The sequence below is a fragment of the Ascaphus truei genome, chromosome 11, assembly GCF_040206685.1.
Source record: "Ascaphus truei isolate aAscTru1 chromosome 11, aAscTru1.hap1, whole genome shotgun sequence".
NCBI lineage: Eukaryota > Metazoa > Chordata > Amphibia > Anura > Ascaphidae > Ascaphus > Ascaphus truei.
This window is the reverse complement of record NC_134493.1, coordinates 38,951,786-38,964,199: the sequence shown is the minus strand read 5'-3', so window position 1 is coordinate 38,964,199 and position 12,414 is coordinate 38,951,786.

Sequence of the window (12,414 nt, the reverse complement as noted above, 5' to 3'; positions counted from 1 at the left end):
CAGATGTTCTTCAAAAGCCTTAGCAGTATCTTTCTACACTTAAGTCTGCTTTTCTCGTTTGGACTTAGTCTCAACTACTTGGGGTCTAAAGCTTATTTCTATTCAGGTTAACTGACTCCATTGCATGTTTGTAATGATAAAGTGCAGAAACAAGGCACATTGTGCAGTGTATTCCGAATGAGTCTGAACCACATTGTTCAGTTTTACGTAATGGATTGATGGATAAATGCAGAAAAGCGTATTTATAGGCACAGCGCCGTCTTCTGCCTGTCTACAGGAAATGCAAAAATTCTTCTTGTTTCAATGTAGCAATCTTTCAATGTATCACATCTCATGCAGGTCTCCAGCCTGTTTGATACAATTTCACAACTTTCACAGTTTCCCGACACTCATAGAAGGAGAAAAAAGACACCTTATTTGAAACATCCCATTATAAAATGTGTTTTCCTTAACTTTTCCCTAATCCCTCCTGTTCACACTCCCACAGTCACACTGAGCACAAAATTGGAGCAAAGAACCTTGATATACTGAGAATGACGTCGTTTGGCCCCGGATACATCAAACTGCAGAAAACCTAAAAATGCGGTATTATCGCCAAAAAAGTGCGTTATTTTTATAGTGCAATACATCAACGTAGTACCAGCAACAATTCCGCACTTTTGATCAGATCCGTACATTTTTTTTGATCCGCTAAATAAAGAGATATAATACTGCATTTTCGGGTATTCACGGCCATACTGTACGTCACGTTTTAATATTTTTCGAACAGGATTGATGCCAGAAATATGCTAAATATTTTATCACCTGCGCCAGGGCTGGCGTTAGCCGTATCTTTCCTCCGGGTGGCGGGAGGGGTTAACCCCTTGGTTACCTTAGCAGCTAGTAAAGCATTGCATGGCAATCGCAGGCCTCAAACGGGTTATTGATATGTCAATCATAGGCTTCTGTAATAATAGTTATTATAGGAACCTATGATAGAAATAATATCACTGGGATCGTAATGCGGTAATTAACGCATAATTGATGATTGTGTTAACTCCCTCATCGTGATTTTGCCCTGGAAATAGCACCTGGTAAATTATTATCGCAATCATCATGAATACCATCTTAAAATTGCGGTAATAAAACCCGTAATTAGTTTTTTTTTAATCGGCTGCAATATTAACTCCCCTTTCACAGAGATTGATGTATCCGGGCCTTTGTGTAAATTTCTGTCCAAACTTGCCCACATTCCCCCAATATGTGCGGCTTGATGATCCCAGAATATAATAATAATATCTCCCTGTGACTGACTACACTCTCATTATCTGCAGCAGAAACACCAGGAAAACAGCTGATCTGAACAGAGCTCTGTATTCGGAACCATGAACAACAAGCTTCCATACACTCTCTGTCATGAATCTGTGAATTCTTATCAGCACATCACATAGATCAACTCCAGTCCTCAAGCCCCCCCCATCTCCCCTCCCCCACAGGTCAGGTTTTCATGATATCCCTGCTTCATCACAGGTGGCTCAATGAGTCCCTGCTTCAGCACAGGTAGCTCAATCAGAGGGCTCAGTCTTTGACTGAGCCTCTTATTGAGCCACCTGTGCTGAAGCTGGGATATCTTGAAAACCTGACCTGGCGAGGGGTCTTGAGGACTGGAGTTGAGCCCCTCTGACGTAGGGGGTATTACATATTACGGCTGCGGATTAGGGTTTTACGTTTTCACTGAAAAACATCGGGAAAACACAGCTGACTGATCACCTCCGACTTCCAGTTAAAACCGATAATTAACGGAAACTGAGTATTATTTGAAAAAGAGAAAATTTGCGCCAAAAAAAGTTTTTTGCCTACTATTCAAGGTGTGGCTTCAGTCCTTTCCACAAACGGAGTATTATTTGAATCCACCTCTTGTAGTCACCGACTAACCACTAGGAGACAAAGGCCCACAAAAGGGAAGGAGAGAAACTAAAATAAAAGTGCATCGATAAACACCAAATTTAAATGCCATTTTTTTCTATTGTTAGCACTGATAAACAATGATATTTTTAATAAAATGAAAACACAGGAAAAACTGGAATCCCTAATTATGGTACATGAAAAAACTGAAGGGACTCTACATATATCATACTAGTCTTGCATCTATGTATCAAACAAATGTACATTAATAATACTTAAACATAGATATGGTCTTGTAAATCAGACAGAAATGTGTTCAACGCATTAGCACGCAACCGGAAAAATGGCTCCTGTAAGGTCACTTTTGGATGTCGACTTGGATAACCCAGCTATTGTGAAACGTGAGAAAGCTGATCGCCCATTTCAAGAGAATGGAAAAGTGATGTACAGGAGAACTTTCCGCTGCAGAAAAGGAAGGCTTTGGTGTAATGGAACTAGGACGGTGCTTGAGCTGCTCAAACATAACCAGGCAGAATAATTGGCATCAGGTACAAGTTCCGGAGGAGACACAGAGAGTAAGAAAAGCAGAAACCGGGAGAATTTGGAACAAAGATATTAGAAGAAGAGAAAAAGAACAAGGAAAGCTAAAGATAGATATTGAAAAAAATGAATGGGAATGAAAGAAAAATGAATGGGAACCTAACAAATCATATTATTGGAAATAATACACAGACTGGTGCAAAAAAAGTAATAATATGTATCCCCTTTGTTATTATGTATCCCTTATATATATTACAGCTAATTACAAATGGCATTAAGAGTTGAATTTAAAAAAATGTAGTAAGTATTATCTAATACTAGAGAAATGATTTTTTGTATTTTTTTTTAAACACATTGGATATTGCTTAGGTTGCTCCTTTAAATGAAGGATACAATATTGGTTTTAGTACATAATTAGGGGTTTTGTATCAAAGTTATCTAGCTATAAAACTGAGGCAAAGAACAGCGTCAAATTTATGTCAGGGAAAATAATAATTTTCTCTGCTAATTATAGTGTTATGTTGTGCCTTATTTTTGCACCAATTTTGCACTGGAAATCATTGATACATAAGACCCACTAAATAACACTATATTTAATAACACTATATATAACTATATAGGTAAAATTAATGTATTACAGTACTATGCCACTTTAACATAGCGGATGTTTGATAATATCTCCATTTGTCTTGTTTTGGTTGTGTTTTTTTTCTCCTTATTGTATTGATGAATTGTACACATGGCCGACCATTAGGCCATTCTGATTGGCCGTGAGGGGTATTTAAAGATGAGCACTATGTCTTGAACGTGCCCCCAAGATGAAGCACGTGAGGTGCGAAACGCGTTGAGGTTATGTTGCGTAGTGCGCTGTTACGCAATACATCAGTATCCATTTGATGTGAAGACCCGACGAAAAACCCTACACAAACACTGATTATTCTGTATACAGCAGGGGTGGCCAACTCCAGTCCTCAAGGGACACCAACAGGTCAGGTTCTAAAGATATCCCTGCTTCAGCACAGGTGGCTCAATCAGTGGCTCAGTCGCAGACTGAGCCACTGATTGAGCCACCTGTGCTGAAGCAGAGACTGATTGAGCCACCTGTGTTGAAGCAGGGATATCCTTAAAACCTGACCTGTTTGTGGCCCTTGATGACTGGAGTTGGCCATTCCTGGTATACAGGAACGCTCCAGCACATGGAGCCCAGTGGATGATGCTGGCTGTTTACGCTCGGGGACTTTACTTGGTAATCGGCCAAGGGTCTATGAATATACTTTTAATTGTAAGTGTTCAAATGTTCTTTTATTGACTTTATAATACACTTTTATACTGATCTCTGGTGCACTCTGCGTGTCCCTCTCTCACATAACACCTAATACATTACAAAAGCTGCAGCGCCCCTTTCAGTGTGCAGTACACAGTGTGCTCCAAAGGTTGACACCAATAGGGTATTGGACCAATCTCCATGCTATGTAACACCCCCTAACATCCGCCAGCCTCTGCCCTGAGCCCCACAGTTACAGAGGCCCTGTGCTCTTCCCCAAATAATTAAACGGGGGTACAGCGTGGGGCTGTCTCTTACCTTGTCCGGCGGCATCCAATCCTGCAGCGTTTTGTTGTGACGGCACCCTGGCATCATATGGTGCCGCGTTGCCATGACAATGTCACGTCACATGACGCCGTAACGGCGTGACACTGCGTGGTCTGAAGAGGAGATGCCACGCCGGACAAGGTAAGAGGCCCCGCAAAAGCCCCACTGCACCGAGTCCCGCAAACGTCCTAGCCGGCCCTAATATTCCCCATCCTCAAATGGGATCAGCTGTCTGGCTGGACCATACGCAAACCTGAGGCATATTCCACCCCACAATCACTTTACCTTTGGTTACAACATTGTGCCTCATTCCCTTTAGAGTGTAAGCTCTCTGGAACAGGGCCTCATTAGCTTCTGTATCTGTTTGTGCTTGCTTGTTCTTATTTGTATTGATATGTAACTCTGTTGATGTCACATGATGATCAAATCTGTGTGCCCCCTTTTGTACCGCGCTGCAGCATGTGTTGATGCTTTACAAATAAACAGTAATAATAATAGTCTATTTTGCACCTCACGTGTTCCTATGTAAAGGTTTACGCCTGATAACGTGTGTCGAAGTGATATGAGTTTAGGTAAAGCTGGGAGAGACCCGTCTGTAAGGGCTGTGGATGGAGCTTCCCAAACAGCTGCATGTTATCAGTAATCTGAGAGAATCAGAAAATACGACCTGTATCCATTTCCCCGCAGAATAAACACAATCTCTACCCTTATCATCCCCTGTGGTATACATTCCTGCAATAAATGGCACAGTTCGGGAAAATTGCAGGCACAATGGACCATTGGTCCTCGGTGTATCACAGCTGTTAGAAGTTTCCTTATAAACTAATCCTAACCTTATTAGTGTATAAATCTAGGAGACAGATAAGAAAAATGTAGCCAACAGAGGCTGAGATGTCAGGTCCTGTCAGCTGAGCGCGGAATCTCATGGATTCTGTTACTGGAAAGAGAAGTCTTATCTTGTTTGGCATCAGTTTCATTCCTGAGGGTTCCTGCCGGATCCTTCATGACACAAACCTTTGTGCAGCCTCGTGGACCCTGAATAGAACAGAAACTGAACTACTACATGTATTAAACCCCCCATCGATGGCAAAAAAATGGGTCAAGGGTGCAGCCCCAGTTACAGTGGAGGTGCATCAAATGGAACCCTACATCCAAAAGCCCAACTTAAGACATTCGTACCTCGCCTAATGAGTTGGGGTTCTCAACTCCAGTCAACAAGACCCCGCAATAGGTTTGGTTTTCAGGACTTCCCTGCTTCAGGACAGGTGGCTCAATCAGTGGCTCAGTTTTTGACTGTGCTGAAGCAGGGATGTCCTGAAAACCTGACCTGCTGCGGGGTCTTGAGGACTGGAGTCGAGAACCCCTTGGTTAAGGAGTTAGTCTTGTGATCTCAAATCTTGTCCGCTCAATTTCAGTTGACCACAACAGGTTTTCGCCTGACACATTTTAATCGCCCGAGTAAGATTGTGAAGCGAGCTTTACTTTCTCTGCAAATATTGTCATTTTGGCTATTTTCGTGGTGGGATGCGAATGCCCCGAATGGTCCAGTTTGGCCAACGTTTCACCCATCTCTATTTACCAGTTGTGTAATACAAGGGGTGGAAAAAGAAACCCTATTATTGCCCCATTGCTTCTGTCTTCTCCTTTACCTTTGTACAGAGACTGGGCAGCATGCCACCCGTGTTACAATGGGTTTCAGCTCCTGCGTGCTTGTGTTGCTTTCCACGTGTGGTCTTATCTTGCCGTTCTAGTTACCAGGACTCATCTGCCATCCCTATAATAAATGAGTGACTCCTCATTAATACAGGAGCCGGGGGAAGCTGCACATTTATCGTCTGTTGCCAGTGGTCTTTAAGGGACATGATTTGCTGTTGCAATAAGAGTCAGCCATTTACTACCATTAGGCTGGGAGGACTAAACTTTGCATGACCTCTATACATCATATACACCGGACGGGGGGGGGGGGGGAGGAGGAAGGGATATTGGGGCAGCTGCCTCTTGGAAATATTGGGACACATTGGAGAGGTACAAGTAGCTGTGGCAGGAACCTGTAATTCACCACCACCACCAGATTGTGCGGTGTAAAAACCTGCTTCATGCTACATTTCCTCTCTTGCCTAGAGCAGGGCCACCAACAGACCATGTATTAGGGGTATCTCTGCTTCAGCACAGGCTGCTCAGTTGATGACTGATTGAGACCTCTGTTCTGAAGCACGGATATCCCTAATACCTGGTCTGTTGGTGGCACTTGAGGACTGGAGTTGGCCTCCCCTGCCTTAGAGTCTTCAAAGCCGGTCACAGCTTCAGGGACATGGAAGCAAGGTTCAATCCAAGAACAATAAGGTACCAAAGGGTGTGTGTATGTGTTCCATTTGTTCCAACATATGTCTTATTTGTACACTGTTGCCTTTATCATATATTTAGAGCAGGGTTTTCTTCTCTCTTTTGGCAGGGCCTCTTGTCCCTGGGTCCACCTTCTGCTTTATTTCACATTGTTTATCTGCCTCAGTTGCAAGACACTGCAGATATAGTTGGCGGTTTATAAATAATAATGACGAACAGTGGGCATTGTGTACTGTGCAGAAGTGTCATAATCAGGGAAGTGAATGAACAGGTTTCTCCTTGCTCAGACTTTGAATCCCACCCAGATAATTCAGTCTCTCGGGTGACCCGACAGCTGTTGTCCTCTCCACTGACCTTCTGCTCCCTGTCTGCCCTTCCTCATCTCTATGATTAATGCTCACTACGGGACACCTGTCCTTTCCAAACATAGAGGTGAGGAGAAGCTGGCACATGACCAGTGCTGGACCCGAAGGATCATTTTTAGAGGGGCGGGGGAGTCTCTGACTCTTTGTTTGGATGTTTTCCACCTTCCAATTCTTCTCATTTTCTCTATTACCATCTCCTGCCTTAAACCTCTCTCACTGACTGCCTCGCACCTCTAGAATGCCCTTCCCCTCAATACCCGACTAGCACCCTCTCTATCCACCTTTAAGACCCACCTTAAAGAAGCATATGGGTATCTCCGTGCATGATACTATATACCTCACACATCAACCTTGACTCCTTGCAGACGCACTTACCAGAATGCACTCCTACTGTCTCTGTACACTCTTCCTACTTACCACTTGTAGTGTAAGCTCTTCGGGGGCAGGGACTCCGTTTCCTAATGTTACTTTATGTCTGAAGCACTTCTTCCCATTATGTGTTATATTATGATGTCACGTGTATCATTGCTGTGTACATTAATGGCGCTATATAAAGATATACATACAGCCCACATTGTTTCTTCCCAGTTCCCTCTATGCCTGTGCTGGACTGCTAATAGATATAAGCATGAGGGACCTCTACCCCAGCACTAATAATATGGCAGCGTCAGCAAGGTACTCTTTTTATAAGGGAGATTCAAATGGAATCTTAAAAATGTACATTGACCTCGCAGCCACGGGGAGACAGATCAAGATTTTAAATCTCTCTCCCCAATTTAAAAGCCAAGGTGAATTACTGTCAGCTGTAGCACCAGCATGATGAGAGCTACCTTTATAGGAGTTAGCTGGGATGGGTGAATAACTGGGGACCAGAAGAAGGTGGTTAAGCATATTATTATTATTAATAAAAATATTATTATATTAATATTATTAATAATATTATTATTATTATTGTAGCAGGACAAGGTGATATTACATCCAAATGCCATTTTGCCTCATAATTGCTAACTGTGAGGAAACTATACACAAACTCAGCATTTGATGTGGAAATTAAACAGTACCCCAATCATTTTCTGGCTAAATGAAGCTGAAACCCCTTAAACGTTTGCTGCAGTGGGATAATATGGGTTGGTCCTTAGTTGAGATCATTGAAGAAATTAAATGTAAAGAGTGTCATATACTTAACTACTTGCAGTGCACATCTCAATAAATGCCATCGTCCAAAAACAGCTTATTCCTTCAGAAAATCACGCTGTCTGCAGGTGAAGTCATTAACATGCATCTCTCTCCTACCATCCTCAATTCCATTGTACACCATGTTATTCCTCCTATCACTCATGTTGTTTGAAGAGCAAACAAAAATCCTACTTGTGAGTATATTCACACGTCTCAGACAGGCCTGCACCCCGCCTTTCCCCATTATCTCCCAGCATACACTGCTTCCACTACAGCCAGGGATTCTGGGTAATGACATGCAAATGAGCACTCAGTTCTTTGAAGAATAATGCTGGCTGCCCCATGCTGTGTGGGATATTTTACTTGGGGCTCGGGTCCTTGATCTTACACAGGAGCAATAGACCCAGAAGGAGAGCGTGTTCTGTATTTCCTGCCCCAGCCCTTCCAATGTGGCGTTGGTGGTGTGATTTTACGATAATTAAAGTCAGAGACATCGCAGGGACCAATGGAAATAAATGGGTGTGATCTGATTTTGCTTCTAAACGTCTATTTTGGGCAGAAGTTATGGGGAACTACATAACTGAGAGCTATATGAAGTCTGGTTTTAAGGATATCCCTGCTTCAGACTGAGCCTCTGATTGAGCCACCTGTGCTGAAGCAGAGACTGATTGAGCCACCTTTGTTGAAACAGGGATTGAATGAGCCAGCTGTGCTGAAGCAGGGATATCCTTAAAACCTGACCTGTTGGTGGCCCTTGAGAACTAGTGTTAGCCACCCCTAGTCTAGAGACTAAATCATGTACATGTATTACATTACACTGGACAATGTAACCTGGTATCTATAGGTTCCAACAGGATCTAACAGCAGGAATGAGAGCGCAGGCAGCTCAGCGGAACAGGTGACAGGACGGGTCTGGAACGTCAGAGCATTGTGCATTAACGGCCAACGTTTAATAACTTATTTGCTGGTCATTCCCTGTCGAGAGTAGTTTAGTATTATAGTTTTGCAATGAAATCTCAGCTCCACTGAAATACAGACTTCATTAAAACCAGACAATGAAGCCCCAAGTGTTTGTGTGAACGAATTATGGTGCAATAATCCCCAGTGTTTTATGTCCCCCGGTCGGAGGCAGCATTTCATTTCATGGCATATCCCACATGCTCATTGTGACCTGCTGACATTTCTTCACATTATATAATAAGCATCGTTCGGTTTACCCTTATGCAGCCAGGATAGGGCAGGGGCAAAGGAAACCCCTATACCTCACCACAAAGAATAGGTACTCTGAGTAGTTAAATTAACATCTGACAAACTCACACTGTGGTGACATATTGTTATGGGACCTTTGTACTGCCTTATTGACTCCTTTCTAATCAATTTTAACAATTAGGCCACGGAAAAATGTAATCAATTCAAATAAAAAAACCATTAGGCAGAGTGTACCTGAATGGCCTGTAACATAGACATGTCAATGGTTGCGTTATCCTCCGCGTTTCACGGTCGGTGTGAATCACAGATAGGGTTGCCAGGTGTCCAGTATTGAACCGGACTGTCCTGCATTTGGATACTCTGTCCAGTAAAAAATGAGAGGTACTGTAATACTGGACATGTATGTGTCCAGTATTTTCCTCCCTGGACATAGTGACCTGACGCACCTTTCACCATTGAGTCCAGTATTTTTGGAGAAGCCACCAGGCAACCCTAATTCACAGAGCAGAGAAATGTTTCATGTCATTTACCATAGATTCATTCCGCACATATCCCAAAGTCATCAAAAACCTTCCACCTCCGCGGCCAGTGTGCAGCTCCGAAAACGTACATCTGTTTTCTATACATTCATTTTTCTGTGACGTGACCAGTGCTGGCCAAATGAAAACCACACCAGCACCGTTGACCTCTGCCCTAAAGGACTTACACTCAAGTTTTCCTGTGGAAGAAAGTACACCCTTATAGCGTTCTACCTAACAAGTATCTTCAATACACCCAGTGACTATAATTATTTAAACAATTAAAAATGAATATACTATCGAAATCCTAAAATTACATCCGCTTTGGATAATTAGTCCAAACAATTGCAGGATGTTTTAAAAGTCTCTAAATTATACATTCTGCCTGGAAATCCCATGGATTCGCTCAAAAATCAAAACTTCAAGCTCGAAAGTTGTAGTCATGCCAAGGGAGAACTGCAATTTTTTGGAGACTAATTCTCATACCTAATGGGGGGGAATAAAAAACTTTCCCAAGGATCTCACAGAGACGGTCTGACGGATTATCTGGTTCTCACTCTTATGACATATATGAAAATCGCATACATAACCTGTATATTTAAACATATAATTTATGCATCCTCCTTTTTAGCAGTCGGAAGATTCACAGGTATAAACAGGCAAAGAAGGGTGGGGGGGGGGGGTCGTGTTGGTCCTTTCTTCCATGTAGTAACACAGGAGGGAGCGGGAGGAGGGGATATTATACCTTTTATTGGACCAACAAGTAGGTGATATGTTACAAGCTTTCCAACCTCTCAGGGGCAGGACCTGATGAAGGACTCTGAGAGGTTGGAAAGCTTGTAACATATCAACCACTTGTTGGTCAAATAAAAGGTATCATACCCCCCTACTCCCTCTCAGTCCTGTGTTACTACTGTTATAAACATGCATTTTGTTGCAGAAAACCATCCATTGGATTAAAACAATTTTTTCTGCATGATAGACCCCTCTGGCAGTGAAAGGGTTAAAAGGACACCGTGAGCGATTTGACCCAGTTTCCCAGTGTTTTACGTCCCACCCGTGCTGGGGTAACAGTGGGCAGATTATCTTGAAATGACCTCCGTATATTATCCACCCTGAGAGCCCCTACTGTCCCATTGAACCAAATGCAGGATACTTCCAGGCAGCGCCAGTTATTAGAAAACAAATCTTTCTTCTGACCTCTGACCTACAGACAACCCCGTCCTGCATGCAGAAGAGGGGGCTGGAATTAACCCCTTCCCTGCTAGGGAGATCTGGGCTGCACTGAAGGCATTTTCAACAACAATACAGCTGTAAATACAATTTTATTTCCAATTATCCATAGGAAGACTACACACAGAAACTGTAATAAGAAACGTTTTAAAGTCCCTCTAAATCAGGAACCTTAGATCAGGGGTGCGCAATCTTCCCCCCCCCCTCCCTGCGCCCCCCTCCTTACCTTGGCTCCGGCATTCTGACGTCATAACAGCAACGCTGCGTCACGTGACCCCACTGCGTCATTTGATGCCGCGTCGCCAGATGCCTTAAGAGCCAAGGTAAGTGAAGTTACAGAGGCCTTCATCGCTCGCCTGGCTTTTTATTTACATGCCTTCGGGAAGCGTGCGGAGTCTCTGTAACCGCCGCGCCCCCTGCAGAGAATCTTGCGCCCCCCAGTTTGCGTACCCCTTCCTTAGATTATTGCGTTTCATTGTTGTTATTTAAGCCGAATAGAGATGTGCAACACTTTTGCCCATATCTGCAAATCTGGCTAAATTTGATCTTTGTTTGCAAAAAAAAATCTCGCGAGGATATGGCAAAGTTCGGGTAGAGTTTTTTCGGACGGATCACATGACCAAAATTAAGTAACTAAAAAATGAAACATTTGCACGTCTCTAAGGCCGTGCTTATAGCGCCGGCGACGGCAACCAAAAACAAACGCATTGCCCCCGCCGCGTGCGCTTATAGTGCACGCGACGGCGACAAAGTGACGGAGCGACGTCGCCATCGCGAAAACTGGTAGCCGGCAAAATTAGATTTTTCAAGGGCTGTCGCGTCACGTGACGGCCCTTGAACCAATCAAATTGCCGGAAACATGCGACGCCGACGTGTCGCCGTCACCATCGACGGCACTATAGGCACGGCCTAAAGCTGAACTTTGGTTGCTTTTATGTATTTCAGCTATTAAATACAAGAATCTAAAATAATATTAAAACCAGTTGTGGAGCAAGGTACCAGTGCAAGTTTAAACAAAAGGCTCCCTTCTCACCCTGGGGCCCAGCCTGCAGCACAGACCAAAGTCTCAGAATGTCTCCCCGCTATATCATCCTGGATAGCCTCCGCCGACTCAATCTTAACATGTCAAAGACGGAGATCCTCATACTTCCTCCCAAGCCTGGCCCTACTGCCCCCTTCTACAATACTGTTGGCTGTACTATCATACACCCAGTATCACAAGCACGCTGCCTAGGGGTCACATGAGACTCCTCTATCACAGTCTCCTCTCACATTCGCAATGTAGGTAAAACCTGTTGATTCTTCCTCTGTAAGGCTGGGATTATACACTCCGCTTGCTTGGGAGAGTGCGAGCGCATGCCGTGCAACGCGGCTCTAGCACAAGCGATCTGTAAACTCTCCTGGAAAGCGAGGTTCAGGTGATAGGGGGCGTGTCTGGGGAGTGGTGGGGGCACGGCTGTGACGTCACACCGCTGGTTTGCCCTCATTGGCTGAAATGCCGCCGTGATGTGACCATCGCTCGGCCACCGCGCCAATAATCTTTGTCTTTCGAAAA